This window comes from Leptodactylus fuscus, chromosome 5 (genome assembly GCF_031893055.1).
Source record: "Leptodactylus fuscus isolate aLepFus1 chromosome 5, aLepFus1.hap2, whole genome shotgun sequence".
In the NCBI taxonomy this organism is placed as follows: domain Eukaryota; kingdom Metazoa; phylum Chordata; class Amphibia; order Anura; family Leptodactylidae; genus Leptodactylus; species Leptodactylus fuscus.
Window position 1 is genome coordinate 174,387,862 of NC_134269.1, and position 19,660 is coordinate 174,407,521.

The window sequence follows — 19,660 nt, forward strand, 5'->3', positions numbered from 1 at the left end:
ATCCACACTACTTTCCCCGCTTGACATCCCCCCTGTCCAGGTCGGGTCAGTGTCCTCATCATCCACCACTTCCTCTTCCAACTCCTGTCTCATCTCCTCCTCCCGCACAATGCGCCGGTCAACTGGATGCCCTGACGGCAACTGCGTCACATCATCGTCGATGAGGGTGGGTTGCTGGTCATCCACCACCAAATCGAACGGAGATGGAGGAGACTCTAGTGTTTGAGCATCTGGACACAGATGCTCCTCTGTTAGGTTCGTGGAATCGTGACGTGGAGAGGCAGGTTGAGGGACAATGAAAGGAGCGGAGAACAGCTCTGGGGAGCAGGGACAGTTGGGGTTATTGTTCTGTGAAGCTTGGGAATTTTGGGAGGAAGGAGGACAAGACTGTTGGGTAATAGGACTAGAGGAGGCAGAGTCTGACTGGCTGCTGGACAATGTGCTGTAAGCGTTCTCTGACAGCCATTGCAAGACCTGTTCCTGGTTCTCGGGCCTACTAAGGTTTGTACCCTGCAGTTTAGTTAATGTGGCAAGCAACCCTGGCACTGTGGAGTGGCGCAATGCTTGCTGCCCCACAGGAGTAGGCACGGGACGCCCTGTGGCTTCACTGCTACCTTGCTCCCCAGAACCATTCCCCCGACCTCGCCCACGGCCTCGTCCACGTCCCTTTCCGGGAGCCTTGCGCATTTTGAATTCCCAGTTAGAAATTGGCACTATATACCAGTAGCAAAAATTGTGGGTGCACGTAACCCCAATATATTCTTTGAATTCCCAGTCAGACAATGGCACTATATACCAGTAGCAAGAAATGAGGGTATTTATAACCCCAATATATTCTTTGAATTACCAGTCAGAAACTGGCACTATATGGCAGTAGCAAGAAATGAGGGTATTTGTAACCCCAATATATTCTTTGAATTCCCAGTCAGACAATGGCACTATATACCAGTAGCAAGAAATGAGGGTATTTATAACCCCAATATATTCTTTGAATTACCAGTCAGAAACTGGCACTATATGGCAGTAGCAAGAAATGAGGGTATTTATAACCCCAATATATTCTTTGAATTCCCAGTCAGACAATGGCACTATATACCAGTAGCAAAAATTGTGGGTGCACGTAACCCCAATATATTCTTTGAATTACCAGTCAGAAACTGGCACTATATGGCAGTAGCAAGAAATGAGGGTATTTGTAACCCCAATATATTCTTTGAATTCCCAGTCAGACAATGGCACTATATACCAGTAGCAAGAAATGAGGGTATTTGTAACCCCAATATATTCTTTGAATTCCCAGTCAGACAATGGCACTATATACCAGTAGCAAGAAATGAGGGTATTTGTAACCCCAATATATTCTTTGAATTCCCAGTCAGACAATGGCACTATATACCAGTAGCAAAAATTGTGGGTGCACGTAACCCCAATATATTCTTTGAATTCCCAGTCAGAAACTGGCACTATATGGCAGTAGCAAGAAATGAGGGTATTTGTAACCCCAATATATTCTTTGAATTCCCAGTCAGACAATGGCACTATATACCAGTAGCAAGAAATGAGGGTATTTATAACCCCAATATATTCTTTGAATTCCCAGTCAGACAATGGCACTATATACCAGTAGCAAGAAATGAGGGTATTTATAACCCCAATATATTCTTTGAATTACCAGTCAGAAACTGGCACTATATGGCAGTAGCAAGAAATGAGGGTATTTGTAACCCCAATATATTCTTTGAATTCCCAGTCAGACAATGGCACTATATACCAGTAGCAAGAAATGAGGGTATTTGTAACCCCAATATATTCTTTGAATTCCCAGTCAGACAATGGCACTATATACCAGTAGCAAAAATTGTGGGTGCACGTAACCCCAATATATTCTTTGAATTACCAGTCAGAAACTGGCACTATATGGCAGTAGCAAGAAATGAGGGTATTTGTAACCCCAATATATTCTTTGAATTCCCAGTCAGACAATGGCACTATATGGCAGTAGCAAGAAATGAGGGTATTTATAACCCCAATATATTCTTTGAATTACCAGTCAGAAACTGGCACTATATGGCAGTAGCAAGAAATGAGGGTATTTATAACCCCAATATATTCTTTGAATTCCCAGTCAGACAATGGCACTATATACCAGTAGCAAAAATTGTGGGTGCACGTAACCCCAATATATTCTTTGAATTACCAGTCAGAAACTGGCACTATATGGCAGTAGCAAGAAATGAGGGTATTTGTAACCCCAATATATTCTTTGAATTCCCAGTCAGACAATGGCACTATATACCAGTAGCAAGAAATGAGGGTATTTATAACCCCAATATATTCTTTGAATTCCCAGTCAGACAATGGCACTATATACCAGTAGCAAGAAATGAGGGTATTTATAACCCCAATATATTCTTTGAATTACCAGTCAGAAACTGGCACTATATGGCAGTAGCAAGAAATGAGGGTATTTGTAACCCCAATATATTCTTTGAATTCCCAGTCAGACAATGGCACTATATACCAGTAGCAAGAAATGAGGGTATTTGTAACCCCAATATATTCTTTGAATTCCCAGTCAGACAATGGCACTATATACCAGTAGCAAAAATTGTGGGTGCACGTAACCCCAATATATTCTTTGAATTACCAGTCAGAAACTGGCACTATATGGCAGTAGCAAGAAATGAGGGAATTTGTAACCCCAATATATTCTTTGAATTCCCAGTCAGACAATGGCACTATATACCAGTAGCAAGAAATGAGGGTATTTATAACCCCAATATATTCTTTGAATTCCCAGTCAGACAATGGCACTATATACCAGTAGCAAAAATTGTGGGTGCACGTAACCCCAATATATTCTTTGAATTCCCAGTGAGACAATGGCACTATATGGCAGTAGCAAAAATAGTGGGTGTATATAGCCCCAATTCTATTGCTAGGGGACTTGTAGGGTATTTCTGGGGTGAAGGTGGGGGGGCACACCGTTGGAACGGGTATCGGGGGTATATATCGGGTATACAGGAATACACTGACAGTGTATTCCATTCAGGATCCTGGGAAAGCTTGGTTGCGGCGATTGAGCCCGTCAGTGCCACGTTACACTGACAAGCTTCTCCCTGGAATTTAGCTCTTACAAGAGCTGTTGTGGTTGTCTTCTCCTTCCTATCCTAGCCTGTCCCTGCCTACCCAGAATCTAAGCCCTAGCTAACTGGACGGAAACCTCCGTCCCCGGTGAATTTCAAGCTCAGAATGACGCGAAGCTGGGCGTCGCTGTTCTTTTAAATTAGAGGTCACATGTTTTCGGCAGCCAATGGGTTTTGCCTACTTTTTTCAACGTCACCGGTGTTGTAGTTCCTGTCCCACCTACCCTGCGCTGTTATTGGAGCAAAAAAGGCGCCAGGGAAGGTAGGAGGGGAATCGAGTAATGGCGCACTTTACCACGCGGTGTTCGATTCGTTTCGAACATGCCGAACAGCCTAATATCCGATCGAACATGAGTTCGATAGAACACTGTTCGCTCATCTCTACTGATTACCTTGCAGCATCTGCTTAGCTTCTTGTTTGATCCTGCTGTATTACTTTTTGCTGTACACCTCCAGGTGAGGTTATACTTTTTCATTAGGGTCTCCTTAATAGTGTCATAGGTCTCCATCCAGGTTAGGTGGCAGATCAGCAAAAACTACCGGGGCTTTGCCCTTTAACCCTGGAGTTAAATACTGTGTCCACTGCTCATAAGACAAATGGTGTTGACGGAAATTTTTCAAACCCCTGCAGAATACCGTCCAAGTCCCCATCCTTCACCATAACTTGAATGTTCTCCAAACAAGGCCTCCATGGATGGATTTTCTGCACTTGGGCTTGAGGAGAACTGCTACTTCTCTGCAGCCAGGCCATCTCTAGCTTAAAAGGGTATTCCCAACTCTCCCACTCACCAACTAGTAAAACATAAAAAAATAGTATGCTCTGTTCACTTCCTGGTTTTCTTGGTGAATTGGTGGGCAGGGTTTAACTTTCTGTCTCCTAGACAAAGCCATCTCTGCTTACCTCTCTTCATAGCAGTACATGTTTGTAGTCAGTGATGAGGGATGGGTATAAATAAATTAGCACAGTATCACTGGAAGATGCACAATATGAAGCTGATGTAGCAGAGCTGGATTTGATAGAAATCACAAATTTACATGCTACAGGACCAAGAGTCAGCTTGCAATAAACTCTGTTTTAGGTTTGTGTTTACATATAGAGGTAACAGACTCCCTATCTCAGCCCTTATCAGCAAAATTCAATTAGCCGACCTGATAACTGACGAGGCAGATAAACAGCTCAGAAAGACAAGCTGCTCTCCAGCACACAGCCACCCTCCCTCCTGAGAGCAGGGAGCTACATCACTTGTCCTGGGCGGAGAGATAAGATCATCCCCAGGTCCTTGGTTATGGAAACACAGTGTAAACAATGAAGTGAATAATCTCAGATAGCAGCCAAATAAAGCAGTTTTGCTGAAGTAATGTATTTAGGAAAAGTCTTAAATCCACATAAGCTAGCAGTATAGATAGGATCCTAGAAAATGGACATCCCCTTTAAACTCTTGACGTTCTGCAACCTCTCTCTAAGCCTGACGTTCTGTCGCCTCTCTCTTAGCCTGACATTCTGCAACCTGTTGATAATGGATGATCAGTTGTAGGTGCATGCTAGAGACACTGAGGCTCAGCTTTTGGAAAGATAAAGTCCATTCTCCCCAGAGAGCTAGGGCAGCTCGTCCTTCCAGGAGAAGATACTTCTGGGACACGGTAAATTGTTGAACTTTCTGTAGTGGTGATGTTTTTTTCTCCAGTGCTTCAGGATGTTGCTATTAGTCCTGTTCCAACAGTGAGGTGATCAGCAAGTCTTTGGTCTTTTCAGATGTTTCTATGCCTCTCTGCTCACAGAGATGGATGAGAGCCTTGTGCTCTGTCTTCTGTATAAAGTTCAAAAACCAAAATAAACCACACAAAAAATATAATAAAACAGTATAAATATTATTAATAGCCAATAAAAAAATATGCAAGGATATATAAAGACAAAGAATCTATAAGGGGGAGACTAGGAAGTCTAGATTCCAGAAATACCAAGACAGTGTAGGCACTGGATGAAGCACGTGTGTGGACAAAATGCGCGTCGGGCATTGCTGTGGCAGTATGGGTATGTACATGCATAATTTATTTTCCTATGTGATTGTCCTGACATTTCATGAGTATCTTACTCTAGCACTATATATATATATATATATATATATATATATATATATATATATATATATATATATATATACTGTAGCCTCTTCACCACATATTTACTACTTGCTTTTTTCGTGTTATATGTCAGTATTTCTGGAGTCTTATGCTTTTGTATATACATATCATCCTTATGATTTCTTTGCCAATTTCATTCATTTATATACACTGCCTACACTGTCTTGGTATTTCTGGTATCTAGACTTCCTAGTCTCCCCCTTATGTAGGTTATGTATGCATTCTTTGTCTTTATATATCCTTGCATATTTTTTTATTGGGTATTAATAAAATTTATACTGTTTTATTATATTTTTTGTGTCATTTCTTTTGGTTTTTATATATTGTTCCCACACATGTGGTTTAGTATTAGCCTCTTTTCATGTATTACTTCTGTATAAAGCTGCAAAATCCAATAGTATCCTTTGGCAAATAAAAAAATAGGATAGAAAAACAGGGTAGGGAAACTGTTTTTAAATATATCTTAAAGGCATACATTTTTTATGTACATTGTGAGCCCCACATAGAATTCACAATGTACATTTTTCCCTATCAGTATGTCTTTGGAATATGGGATGGAAATCCATGCAAACACGGGGAGAACATACAAACTCCTTGCAGATGTTTTTTTTTTTTTTTACCTTGGTGGGATTTGAACAATAGGACTCCAATGCTGCAGTGCTAACCACTGAGCCACCATGTGGCCATACCTTAAAGGCATTCTATCATTAGAATTTCCTTTTTTAACCCCTTCCCGCCGATGGCATTTTTTGATTTTCTTTTTTTGTTTTTGACTCCCCTCCTTCTAAACCCCATAACTTTTTTATTTCTCCGCTCCCAGAGTCATATGAGGTCTTAATTTTTGCGGGACAATTTTTTCTTCATGATGCCACCAGTAATTATTCTATATAATGTACTGGGAAGCAGGAAAAAAATTCAGAATGGGGTGGATTTGAAGAAAAAATGCATTTCTGCGACTTTCTTACGGGCTTTGGTTTTACGGCGTTCACTGTGCAGCCAAAATGACATGTCCCCTGTATTCTGTGTTTCGGTACGGTTCCAGGGATACCAAATTTATATGGTTTTATTTACATTTTGACCCCTAAAAAAAATTCCAAAACGGTGTTAAAAAAATGTTTTTCTAAAAGTCGCCATATTCCGACGGCCGTAACTTTTTTATACATAGGTGTACGGGGATGCATAGGGCGTCTTTTTTTGCGGGGCCGGGTGTACTTTTTAGTTCTACCATTTTCGGGAAATGTTATTGCTTTGATCACTTTTTATTCAAATTTTTAGCAGAATTAAAACAGTGAAAAAACGGCGGTTTGGCACTTTTGACTATTTTTCCTGCTACGGCGTTTACCGAACAGGAAAAATATTTGTATAGATTTGTAGAGCGGGCGATTTCGGACGCGGGGATACCTAACATGTATATGTTTCACAGTTTTTAACTACTTTTATATCTGTTCTAGGGAAAGGGGGGTGATTTGAACTTTTAATACTTTTAATAATACTAATAATTTTTTTATATTTTTTTTTACTTTTTTTTTTATTTTTTTTTTGCATTTATTAGACCCCCTAGGGGTGTTGAACCCCAGGGGGTCTGATCACTAATGCAATGCATTACAATGCTAATGCATTGCAATGCATTGCAAAAAAGCATCATCTCTTTTGCAGGCTGTATACACCAGCCTGCAAAAGAGAGAATTTGCAGACTGGCTGGGAGCCCTTAACAAGGCTCCCGGCTGTCATGGCAACGGGGGGTCGGCCCTGGAGCATGCTCCAGGAGCCGGCGATCCCTGCCAAAATGGCGGCGCCCATGCGCCGCCGGGAAGATGGCGCCTCCGGCGCCTTTGACAGCAGCGCCGGAGCGCAGCAGGGACCGATCGGAGGCATTAGAGCCGGTTGTCTACTGCTTGAAGCAGTAGACACCCGGCGGCTATGACGGCCGCCCGGCTCCCGGGCGGTCGCCATAGTTACAGACCCGACACGCGCCGTACTATTACGGCGCATGTCGGGAAGGGGTTAACTAAGTACACGTAATAATAGCCATAAGAAAGCCTATTCTTCTCTTACCTTTATTATTCTGATCTGAGCTGCCATTCCTGAGTAATATCTTTGTTTCTGATGTAAGGGCTAGTTCACACGGGGGCAAAGAGAATGATTTTGACAGCGGATTTCGCAATAGAAGTGAATCTGAGGCAAAAAATGCACGTTTTTTTGCAAAAAATAAGTGACGCTTTTTTGCAAAAAAAAATGCACGGAAAAAAACATGACACATTTTTTTCGGTCCATTCACTCTACGGGAGGGGAAAACAACCTGGCGTTTTTTGAAGTGCTTTTTACAAAAAAAAAACACTCCAAAAAAAGCTCCAAAAAGCGCGGCAAGGTCCAAAAAAAGCTTCCTAATTAGGAAGCGTTTTTTTCCGGTGCCAAAATAAGCCACAAGTAATTTACATGTGAACTAAGCCTAAATGAGTTTTTAGACAGCACTGGGGGTATCTCCTGTAATGTCCAAAAACTCTCCAGTGATGCTTCCATCTTCTACTCCGAACCGCTTCTTCCCCCGCGTCACCATCGAGTCTTCATCCAAAAGCGCCGACTGCACATGTCCGTCGGCCATTTTCCTGTGACTGAATGGGAGAGGCCACAGGAAAATGTCTGATGGACATGCGCAGTCGGCGCTTTCGGATGAAGACATGGAGAAGAGGTGGTCTCAAGAAGAAGATGGAGGGTGTCGCTGGAGATTCTTCAGACAGTACAGGGGACGTCCCCTGTGCTGTCTGGAGACTCGTTTGCATACTGAGAAAAACAGGAATATCACCAGAATGGCAGTGTGGAGAAGAATTCTAAAGGTAGGCTATTCTGACATGGTAGTACTGAAAAAAAGGGGTTCTAATGATAGAATCCCTTTAAAATAAGCAGTGAGGTAGTTTGTGTAGAGCTGTTATTTTCCTGGCAAGAGACAAATGAATCTTTAAGTGCAAGGGTAATCTTGACACTTAAAGGGGTACTCCCACGTCGCATACTTACCCGTCTTCGTTCCTCTAAAATCTTCTGTCTTCCGGCTTTGTCTCGTCATTGGTGGGCGGGGTCACATATGCAAAGCCAAGCGGCGAGATGCCGCCGGCCCTGCGTGCGCGCTCATACACCAGTCTACCCTTCACAATGCGAATACAGACCCGACACCCTGTGGGTCTGTATTAGCATTGTGAAGGCTAGACTGGTGTATGAGCGCGCACGCAGGGCCGGCGGCATCTCGCCGCTTGGCTTTGCATATGTGACCCCGGAACGGAACAGCATCGCTTCTGCCGCTGCTGTCTTCATGCAGGGCAGAAGTATAGCGATGTTGCTGACTTCACCTGTCCCCCAAAGGGTAAACTACCCCCCCTCCAGGCTCGCTCCCGTGTACTTAGCCCCTCCTCCCTCCCCCCTGAGAGCAGGCAGACACATCACTTGACTCAGGTCAGGGCTGTGGCCACAAAAAAATGAATAAAGTAAGATAGTGGCCAAACAAAGCAGTTTTGCTGAAGCATTGTATTTAGGAAAAGTCTTACATTCACATTTACAAGCATTATAGATAGGATCCTTGTGACAGGACAACCCCTTTAATGTTCTATTAAGAAAAAAAAATAAAATTATCCCACTGCTTGCCACCAATTTGAAACATAAGGGCCATCCTAGCACATGACATGGGTGTCGCTGTCCAGGGTCAATTCACTGCAGTCACTTAGTCTTACAGTCACCATTCATTCAGGCTGCAAATTAAGCGTAAATCACACCAGAACACAGTTCATGCACTCCAAATACAAGTCACCACCTATTGTATTCAGAATCAATAGGAATCCCAGACAAGCACTACTGTTCCCAGCAGTCAGACGCATACACACTTCAAAAAGGTAATGGTCATAGAGCACACAAAGTACCATTAAATTTATCAATTTAATACCAAAGGGTTCAGTGCTATATTTAAAAAAGTGCTGAACAAGATGACGAGACAAGCAAAAAAAAAAAAATAGACCTGGTAACTTTATAGTCCTTCTGTTTTTAGGAAGCTTGAACAGAAGTATGGCCATCAACCAGCTTGTTTGCTTGCTTTCACAGTGTGACACAATCTCCAAAGTATCCCAGTCTTTTGTAAAGTGAAGCTCCTAGCTTGTACTTAGCTTCCTGCTTTCCATATCTTGGAATGTTTGGAAATGACTGGAAAGATACAGTATGTAACCCACAGGTAGCCATGAGCTCCAACAAGATGCAGAGCCAGCCAAAGCTTCACTTATAGCAATGGCAACCTTAAAGTGACAGTGGTGTGTAATGCTGCAATGAAAGTATGATGGTTGAAAGTAGGATAACACATAGAGAACCCTAACTTCTAACATCTTTCTCTGCACAGACACTGATACATGTTGTAAAATTGTGTAGATGTTTACAAATTTCTGGGGGCAGCCCCGGCCTTTATAAATGATTTGATTAAACGGGAGGATTGATAGGAGCTGTTGAGTTGCTTTGCTCATTGCTGTATTTCCCTGTGTATGTATTGGAGGTGGACTGCGGTGGGACGGCGTTGTGGCAGATCTTTGTGTGTTTGACATTTTCTTTGTACTTTATTTTTAAGCCTATTTGCCTATATTTTCCTGATTGCATTGTTTGTTATGTTACTTCTCCTTCAATAAAATGAGTTTAAAAAATAAAATTGTGTAGATGACTTTTCTCTTCTATCCTGCACCCTTGTTTCCTTTCTGATATTAACTATCCCTGTGCTACACAAAAATTTTGGCCATGTTTTATCTGACTTATAAATGATAAATTATGCAACTCTTCATTCTTCCGTCCAATCAAGATGCTATTATTTATTATGCTTATTTATATAGCGCCATCATATTCCGCAGCGCTTTACAGACATTGTCAGTCACTGTCCCATATAGGGCTCACAATCTAAATTCCCTATCAGTATGTCTTTGATGTGTGGAAGGAAACCCACGCAAACACGGGGAGAACATACAAACTCCTTGCAGATGTTGTCCTGGGCAGGATTTGAAACCAGGACTCCAGCACTGCAAGGCTGCAGTGCTAACCACTGAGCCACCAAGCTTCAAAGCTGTTAATCCTTGAATGTTATTAGGATACAAGCAACTGGCGTTATTGTATAACCTGATAAAACTTAACCACAAAATTGGGGAGAGTTAGGCCGGCGCCCCACAGGACGTAAACACCGCGATTTGCCCGTGGCAGAAATGCTGCGGGAAAAATCACGGCGTTTTATAGTGCAAGCAAAGGGGATGGGATTCATGCAAATCCCATGCCCACTTTGTGGAGAAGATCGCAACGCGAACACGCTGCAATTTACAAAGCCATTGCGGGTTTGCAAATCGCAGCATGTCAATTATATCTACGGAAACGCCGGCGGCTTTCCCATAGATATAATGTTAAGAGAAAGTCTGCAGAGGAAAACTCTGTGAACTATCTCTTAAAAGTACTGCGGAAAGTACTGCAATGTGTTCACGCAGCGGTTCTTCCCGCAGCGCTTTAGTGCTGTGGATACGGCCCGTGGGGCCTTAGCCTTAATGAGCTAAAAGGGCATATATCAAGCTTTAAGGCTGAAGCCCCACATTGCAAAAATGCTGAATTTTGGCCGTGGTGGAAACGCCATGGCAAACATACGCTGCATTTTTCTGAACTTGCAAAGTGGATGGAATTCTGGCTAATCCCATCCACACACTGCAGAAAAAAACACTTGGGTTTTATTCAAACTCACAGCATGTCAATCATACCTAGTGCAGTATATGATAACCTAGTACTGTAGATCAAAAAGTGCAACTTCACTGACCTTCATTTGGCTAGATCTATAAGAGGTATGGGTAGCAATTAAGGTGTTGATATACATAGAATACATATAACAGGCATTCATACCTCCCAACTTTTGAAGAACTGAAAGAGGGACAAAATGTGCGGCGTGCTAAGCGCGCCGCGGCAAATTTAGCCCCGCCCACTTTGTGTTGACTCCGCCCATTCGTTAATTTTTCATGTGCCCGCACACAGTATAATCCTCCTACAGTCACCCGTAAATTATATGTTCCCCCTCTATCTCTCCCCCAGTTTCATATACACCCTTCATCTGCCCCGTTTCATGTCCCTCTTCCATCTCTGCCCCCAGATTCATGTCCCTCCATCTCTGCCCCCAGATTCATGTCCTCTCCATCTCTGCCCCCAGATTCATGTCCCCACATCTCTGCCCCCAGATTCATGTCCCACATCTCTGCCCTCAGATTCATGTCCCTCCATCTCTGCCCCCAGATTCATGTCCCCCATCTCTGCCCCCAGATTCATGTCCCCCATCTCTGCCCTCAGATTCATGTCCTCTCCATCTCTGCCCCCAGATTCATGTCCCCCATCTCTGCCCCCAGTTTCATGTCCACTCCATCTCTGCCCCCAGATTCATGTCCCTCCATATCTGCCCCCAGATTCATGTCCCACATCTCTGCCCCCAGATTCATGTCCCCACATCTCTGCCCCCAGATTCATGTCCCACATCTCTGCCCTCAGATTCATGTCCCTCCATCTCTGCCCCCAGATTCATGTCCCCCATCTCTGCCCCCAGATTCATGTCCCCCATCTCTGCCCTCAGATTCATGTCCTCTCCATCTCTGCCCCCAGATTCATGTCCCCCATCTCTGCCCCCAGTTTCATGTCCACTCCATCTCTGCCCCCAGATTCATGTCCCTCCATATCTGCCCCCAGATTCATGTCCCACATCTCTGCCCCCAGATTCATGTCCTCTCCATCTCTGCCCCCAGTGTCATGCCGTCCTCTCCATCTCTGCCCCCAGTGTCATGCCGTCCTCTCCATCTCTGCCCCCAGTGTCATGCCGTCCTCTCCTTCATCTGCCCCCAGATTCACGTTCCACCTCCACATTAAACTTATCTTCTCCTCCGCTCCCTCGCCGCCTCTCTCGCTGACACATGTGGCTGAAGGAAGGAGCTGACACAGGTCAGCTCCTCGCTTCGCCGCTGCCCGCCTCTCTTCCTGACATATGTGGCTGAAGCTGCTCGCGTGCTCGCTTCGCCGCTGCGTTTCTCTCTCGCTGACACATGCGGCTGAAGCAAGGAGCTGACCTGTGTCAGCTCCTCGCTTCGCCGCTGCCGCCGGCTCCTGGCTTGTACATCGCGTCTACAAGCCAGGAGCCGGCGGCAGCAGCGAAGTGAGGAGCTGACACATGTCAGCTCCTCGCTTCAGCCGCATGTGTCAGCGAGAGAGAGACGCAGCGGCGAAGCGAGCACGCGAGCAGCTTCAGCCGCATGTGTCAGGGAGAGAGGCGGGCAGCGGCGAAGCGAGGAGCTGACCTGTTTCAGCTCCTTGCTTCAGCCGCATATGTGTTCAACTCAGATCTGCGTCCTCTGGACGCAGATCTGAGTTGAAATCGGGACATACCTCCCTCCAACCGGGACCGCGGGACATGTCACCCAAATCGTGATTGTCCCGCGGAAATCGGGACGGTTGGGAGGTATGGGCATTACAGTATACATAGAATACATACAGCAAACATTACAGTATACATAGAATACATATAGCATGCATTACAGTATACATAGAATACATATAGCATGCATTACAGTATACATAGAATACATATAGCATGCATTACAGTATACATAGAATACATATAGCATGCATTACAGTATACATAGAATACATATAACATGCATTACAGTATACATAGAATACATATAGCATGCATTACAGTATACATAGAATACATATAACATGCATTACAGTATACATAGAATACATATAACATGCATTACAGTATACAGAGAATACATATAGCAGGCATTACAATATACATAGAATACATATAGCATGCAGTACGGTACAAATATGATACCCACAATATGCATTTGCATTGGTTTGCATCATGTATTTTTTTTTTCTTTGTATTTTGCAAGCTTATAATTTTTCTTTTCTGTCTGGCACTCAGGAAATACCTTCTGTATAGAAAGTTTTATAAATGTACGCATGAGTTGGGAAATGTAAATGAAACAATTAGTTATTACTCACGTTTGTCCAAACAATTTCTGGATGTAAACATTATTTATCTTGCGTGTAATTGTTATTATATTCCAACATTACCTCATGGCAAATTCATATTTTTTTCTCAGTTGGGCTATGTTCACACAAAATGTTTACACATGTGTATCCACGTGTAAAATGCTTGTATTGTGTACCCAATGCATGTGAATTACATCCCCATTGTTTTACATACAGAATCGAGGAAGTCCAAATCACATTAAAATATTTGAGCACATCCTTAAGGCTTTCATTTTATGTTATAGAAATTGGTAGAGATTTATGAAATTTCTTAAAATTTTTTGTTAACAACTTTGACCATCTCTACCACCTTCTAGGTTCGGTTTTCATTTTAACGTGTTGTAAACTTATTTTGGTGACCTAAGCAATGTTATTTCAAGAGACTTGCATCAGTAACGGGCAATTTTAACAAAATTTTTGATATATCTTATTAAATGAAATGGTTCTTTTTGTTTTTATCAGGCGGTTTACCTGGGGTGGACCCTAGCTCACATGGTGTTAGGAACTTGGTACAACAACAATAGAGAGTCAGTCCTGGGCAACCAGAATCCCCACACACCACGGCCAAACAGCACCAAGTGTAAAATGCTCTCCTAACCAGAGCGGAACCAGGCCCAGAGGTCTTTTGCTCCTGATGGTGGAGTTGGACTTGGTAAATTCTGGAACCCAGAACCACAACCGCCCAGAGAGCACCACACACTCAGCGCACCCCAAGTAGCAGAGGACCAAAAAGAACCTGAAAACACTAACCTCAGCAGATGAAGAAATGGGAGGACCTTGTCAGCAAGGAGAGTGAAGTTCAGAAGAATGCCAGGAAATAGCGGACAAACCGCAGGAAGGTCGTACTGGCCAAGTTGGGACACGGGAGGTCTTGTAGGTTCCAGGGAAAGACAAGAAGAAGTCAACAAGCCGAGTCGGTACACAGGAGGTCACGAGGTAGCAGGAGAGCGAAGCAAATGAGTGGTCAGGATAGCTGGGTCATACACTTGAGGTGATAAAGTAGCCAAATCAGAGATCAAGTAGAGGTAGTCTTGAAGCAAGCCGAGGTCATCCACTGGAGGTCAAGAAGTATCCGAATTCAAAGGTCAAAAAGAGGTAGTCTGAGAGGTAAGCAGGGTCATACACAGAAGGCCAGAGCAGGAACACAGGAGGAGAGGCAGATGAAGCAGGTCAGGAGGAAAACAGGAGCACAGGGTGAGCTGACGGTGCAGCGGAGGCTTCAGCCCGGAGCACTGACATGTGGGTCAGATGACTGATATCTAAAGAAACCTATGGAAGGTGATTAATAAACAGGAACTGCAGGAGATAAGGGGAGAAAGACAGATATTCTTTCTGCAGGAGATGAATAGGAGTTTTCTATCATAACCAATGCACTTTACTCAGATGACCACAGGTCAGCATTCTCTATATATGTTCTGCATGATCCTTGGGTTATCTGAGTAACAGAGACAGTTATTAGAGCATATTCTCCTATATTTACTGTGAGCAATTATGGCAGCTAGTCGCCACCAACCAATTCATAGAGCAATCCAAATAAGATACAACATGCAGAGTGCAAAAGTACTAAAAATGCAGAATATAAGTCATATAGTGACCTGAAATGTATGTATGAGACCGTGATAGCACTGGGCAGTACTGTCAGTGACCAACTGCTGCACCCCAAGGAGTGCTTTCAGAGATCCTTCCTCCCAACCACGGCCAGGCTGTATAATCAACATCAGGCTAAGCGAAGATCACTCCGCACAGAGAACTAAATGATCCTGAGTCTTTCTTTTTCTTCTTAGTTGCTATGACTCCTAATATCTTTTCTATCTGCTATGAGCTTCTATGTGTTCTGTCTTGTAATATATTACTGTATTATATATGCTGCTGTAATTATCTTAAATAGTCACTTCTCTAAAAACATATTAGCTGTCTGTTGCTGCATGCGTAAGTTATTACTTGCTGTTTACCTATACTATATATATATATATATATATATATATATAGTTATAGATATATATAATGTGTCTTCAAATACACATCCAGTTAATTTTAAAATGTTGAAATATTGTTGAGCACCATTATACCACCGAGACAAAAGCAAGGAAAGATAAAACATTTTCCAAGGAAATAGAAAGTAAAGACAAAGGGTGAATCGGTTTGGCCCTGTCTAAAATAATGTCTTGAAATTGGCAGTGCTCTATTAAAATGTCACCAGTGTCTCCAATCAAACTACATAAGACTTGAGGAGCATGTCAAGATCACAAGAAATCATGGTGTAAAAAATCTTCAATGTGCTCTTTACTAAATGGGTATACCATTGAACATACCTTATGTATTAACTAGGAGGATATCACTTCAGCATGGTGCCACTGCCAAAAAGAGGATCCTGATGAAATTGGGAAATAGGTCAGCAGGAAACTCCATTTATTAGCATTTTCCTTGAAGGGATTAAACAGGAAATAATTTATGGTACTTACGACACAATGGGGGGGAAAATGCAATATGTAGGAGAGAGAAAGGCTGTTATCTGGCTTTGGTTAGCTTCTCTGTAAGATAGGGTAAACATGTCAAAAGCACCTAGTAGAGATTTTATCAGGGGAACTGGTTCCAAACTGTGCAGGAGATGTTGCTTTGTGAACGCATTGAAATACCTCTGTGACTTGTGCCGATAAGCCAATTTTTTGCATTCCACAAGGCCCTATTGTAGTAGAGCATTTAATACACTTTTATCTCAGTGTGGTTTTAGCTTTCAGGATTAAAATAGTAATTTGTATGAGTGTGTGAAAGAAGATAAAAGTTACTTCTCTTAGAACTGCAGCGGCAGAGGAATGTATCACGTCTTCATGTCACAATGTATTTCGCTCTGTTATAATACCTGTCACTCTCTTTGACTATAGACAGCAATATGATATTGCAGTAACCTAAAATCATAACAGACATGTGATACCAATAATAATCATTGACAGGATTCATTGGAAAGACCATAAGCACTTTACAGATAAAATACACAAAGTACAGTAAGATTATTATTATAGGAATCCAGTGTAGGAGATGATTACACGTTACAAGATGTCTTAGACATGGCGGTGGAATTTTAGCCATCAATGATTGTGATATACAAATATATATATATATATATATATATATATATATATATATATATATATATGTATTACTATAATTTTTATTAACAGCACAAAAAGACCACATGGTCCATCTAGTTTGCCCCTATATAATTTACATTTTATCCTGAGAAATGTGTCGAGCCCAAGAAACCTCTGCGGACTTTCTGTGTAAAGTACTGCGGTAAAAGACGCAATACGGTTTTTCCTGCAACGCTTTTGTACTGCAGCCAGCTACATGGGAATTTAGCTTAAAGCAATAAATTATATAGTATATGGTAACAGTATTACAAAAAGTTCTAAAAGCCAAAAGAAGGTTAAAAAAATAATCTCCTCTTGTAGTAGAGTGCCTTCAATGGGCAATACTACAAGGAGTTTGCTCCCAAGCAGTGTGACGTGTATTCACATTCTAATATTACCATCAGATATGTAAGTACAGATATTGTTCAGAATGGCAGCTTACACCAGTATTTAAGAAAGAATGTAGAAGCTCCTACAGGGTCGACAAATATGCTTGTTCTGTTATCAGGAAAACAAGGAAAGTGAATGTGTACAGATCAATTACATCTATGACAATAGGTGATGGGGACAGCTCACCTCCTCTACCCCCCTGCATTGTGACCCCTTCACTTGTCACAATACAGAAAAATAAAATAATTAAACTAGAAATGAGTAGGTTACACTACATATGAGATATTGGAGATGGGAAAACCTCACAATATTCATTTTGTGCTGAATTTAGAAGTGTTATCATACTCTGGAGTGGAGGTCCAAGGGAGGTGCAGGAACAGAACGGTTATACTTATCTTGCTTCACTTCTCCTGGGCTTCCAGTGGTTCTCCAGCATCCACCATCTGGCCTCTGGCTGACGTCTTGTACCCTGGGCTTTGACGCAGCATAATGATATTGGTGTGCCCCACATGTCCACTGAGGCCTGGGTGCATTGCGTTAGCTTGTAGGTGGAGGACACCACTAGATGTCCAGGAGAGATGAGGCAAAGTGAGTATAACTGCTTGTTATATTACTTCCCCTCCCCTGGGCCTATACTTATTATTGTCTGGGATCTGAAGAGACCCTAGAGAATACTAATGGCACTTCCAGGTAACACTGAACAAGAGGCTCCAGATTATAATAGTGTTTATGGGTGAGGAACCACAAAAGTTTAAAAATACACACATAATTACATTGTTAAGTTATTATATGTTTTAGGGCCGTGTTGACAAACTTAAGGCGCACGTGCCAAAGGTGGCACTCAGAGCCCTCTCTGTGGGCACCCATCTGTGAAACAGATTATACTGTGTGGGGGCCACTGTGGAGCAGATTATACTGCGTTGAGGCCACCGTGGAGCAGATTATACTGTGTGGGGGCCACCGTGGAGCAGATTATACTGTGTGTTGTAATAACACTGCACAGTCACTATAACACAGATCCTGTGCGATATAAATAGTGAATGTTAATTGTTCAAATGCAGAGACTGTTACCTTCTGTACAAAGTTGTTTTGTATCATTGAAAGCTCAGTAAAGCTCCATTTACACGACCTTATTATGGGGTCCGTGAATGTGGATCTGCACAGTTTTAAAGTTAAATTGCTGTGTTGGCACTTTGGGATAAATTAGTGGGTTTTGGGTGCAGTTTGGGCACTCAGTCAGTAAAAGGTTCGCCATCACTGTTTTAGGGGAAGAGAACATACTCTACGTCTAGAAGAAAGAATGTTTCAGCATGGTCATAGACTATAAATTTTACTGTAAGAGCAGTGAGACTATGGAGTGCTTTACCACATGTTGTTGTGGTTGAGCCATTGTGCAAATTCAAGAGGGGTTGGATGCCCTTTCCTCTAGTATGAGGCAATTAGCATTTGCCTTGGTTTTGTTTTTCTGCCTTCCACTGGATCGGTAAGATTATAGATAGGAGTTAATGGATCTATGTTTTTTTTTTTAAAACTTTATTAACTATAGTATGACAAAGGGAAGGATGCAGAGGCTGCTAGACGTTGTAAGTTATATTCCCCAATGTTCTGACTAGCAAATCATATCCAATAAGGCTATACTTTAGTCTGTGTCCTGTGCTCTGCATAAACTCAATATGTAAATAGTGTTAGAATAAAATAATAGTAATTGCAAACATACAAGGCAAGCAATTACAATGCAGGCCTCAGAGGGGCAGATGTCCTAAAGTCATTGTCCGCACATTTTTCTTTGAAATTCAATACTTTTGAAGGACAATTACATCAATTACTACCACTTTAGCATGGTCATGATATTCAGGTTCCACATGTGCTTTGCACTTATGGTGTTGATGGTGTACATGACTGACACAATCTGAAATAAAAAGAGGTCAGAACAAACTCAATTCAGAATAAAGAAACAATATGACAGTAATATGAACATTTGAGAAAGGCAATCGAATAACCACTTCATGTGCTCCCCACCATTGCTTAGATTTCCTGGTGCATGTAATATTTTGCAAGTGAAATGGCTCCAAAATTATTTGCAGACATTCAAGATGAAGGTTGTTGTTTAGTGAAAGAGCTTCAGATTATCATTCTTATTCTTATCGGCCTTAGGCCCCATTCACTTCATGTCTAGAGGCTACATCCAAGGTATATATATGAAGGATCTTACAATTCAATGAGGTCTCCAATGTATCTTTTTCTATAGGTACGCAATGGGATGTTACTCAAAGGCTACCATTGTAAAAAATGGAATATATTATGGTATACATATTTTATACTAATGTTCCTATGTATGGAGGAATAGAAAAGAATAAAATGGAAGACATGACAATGGAACAGAGCAGATCAGAACCTCCCATAGAAATAACTGAAGAAAGGCTATTCTTCCCCTACCTTTAGATGTCTTCTCTGCGCTGCCGTTCCTTAGATATCCCAATTTTCACCCATATGCTAATTAGTAAAACTATCCAGCGCTGCCTTCTTCTTGTTCGCCTCCTCCACCTCTTCTTCCTTGTCCCATTACATCTTCTTCAAGAAGCGGCGACTGCGCATGTCCATTGCCATTTTCCTGTAGCCGAATGGAGAGGCCACAGGAAAATGGCCAATGGACATGCACAGTGAGCGCAATCGCCCATTTTCCTGTGGCCGAACAGGGAAGAAGAGACGAAGGCTTTGAACAAGAAGAAGGCTGAGCTGGATATTTTTCTCACAGAACAGAGACCACCCACAGTGCTGTGAGAAAATGAA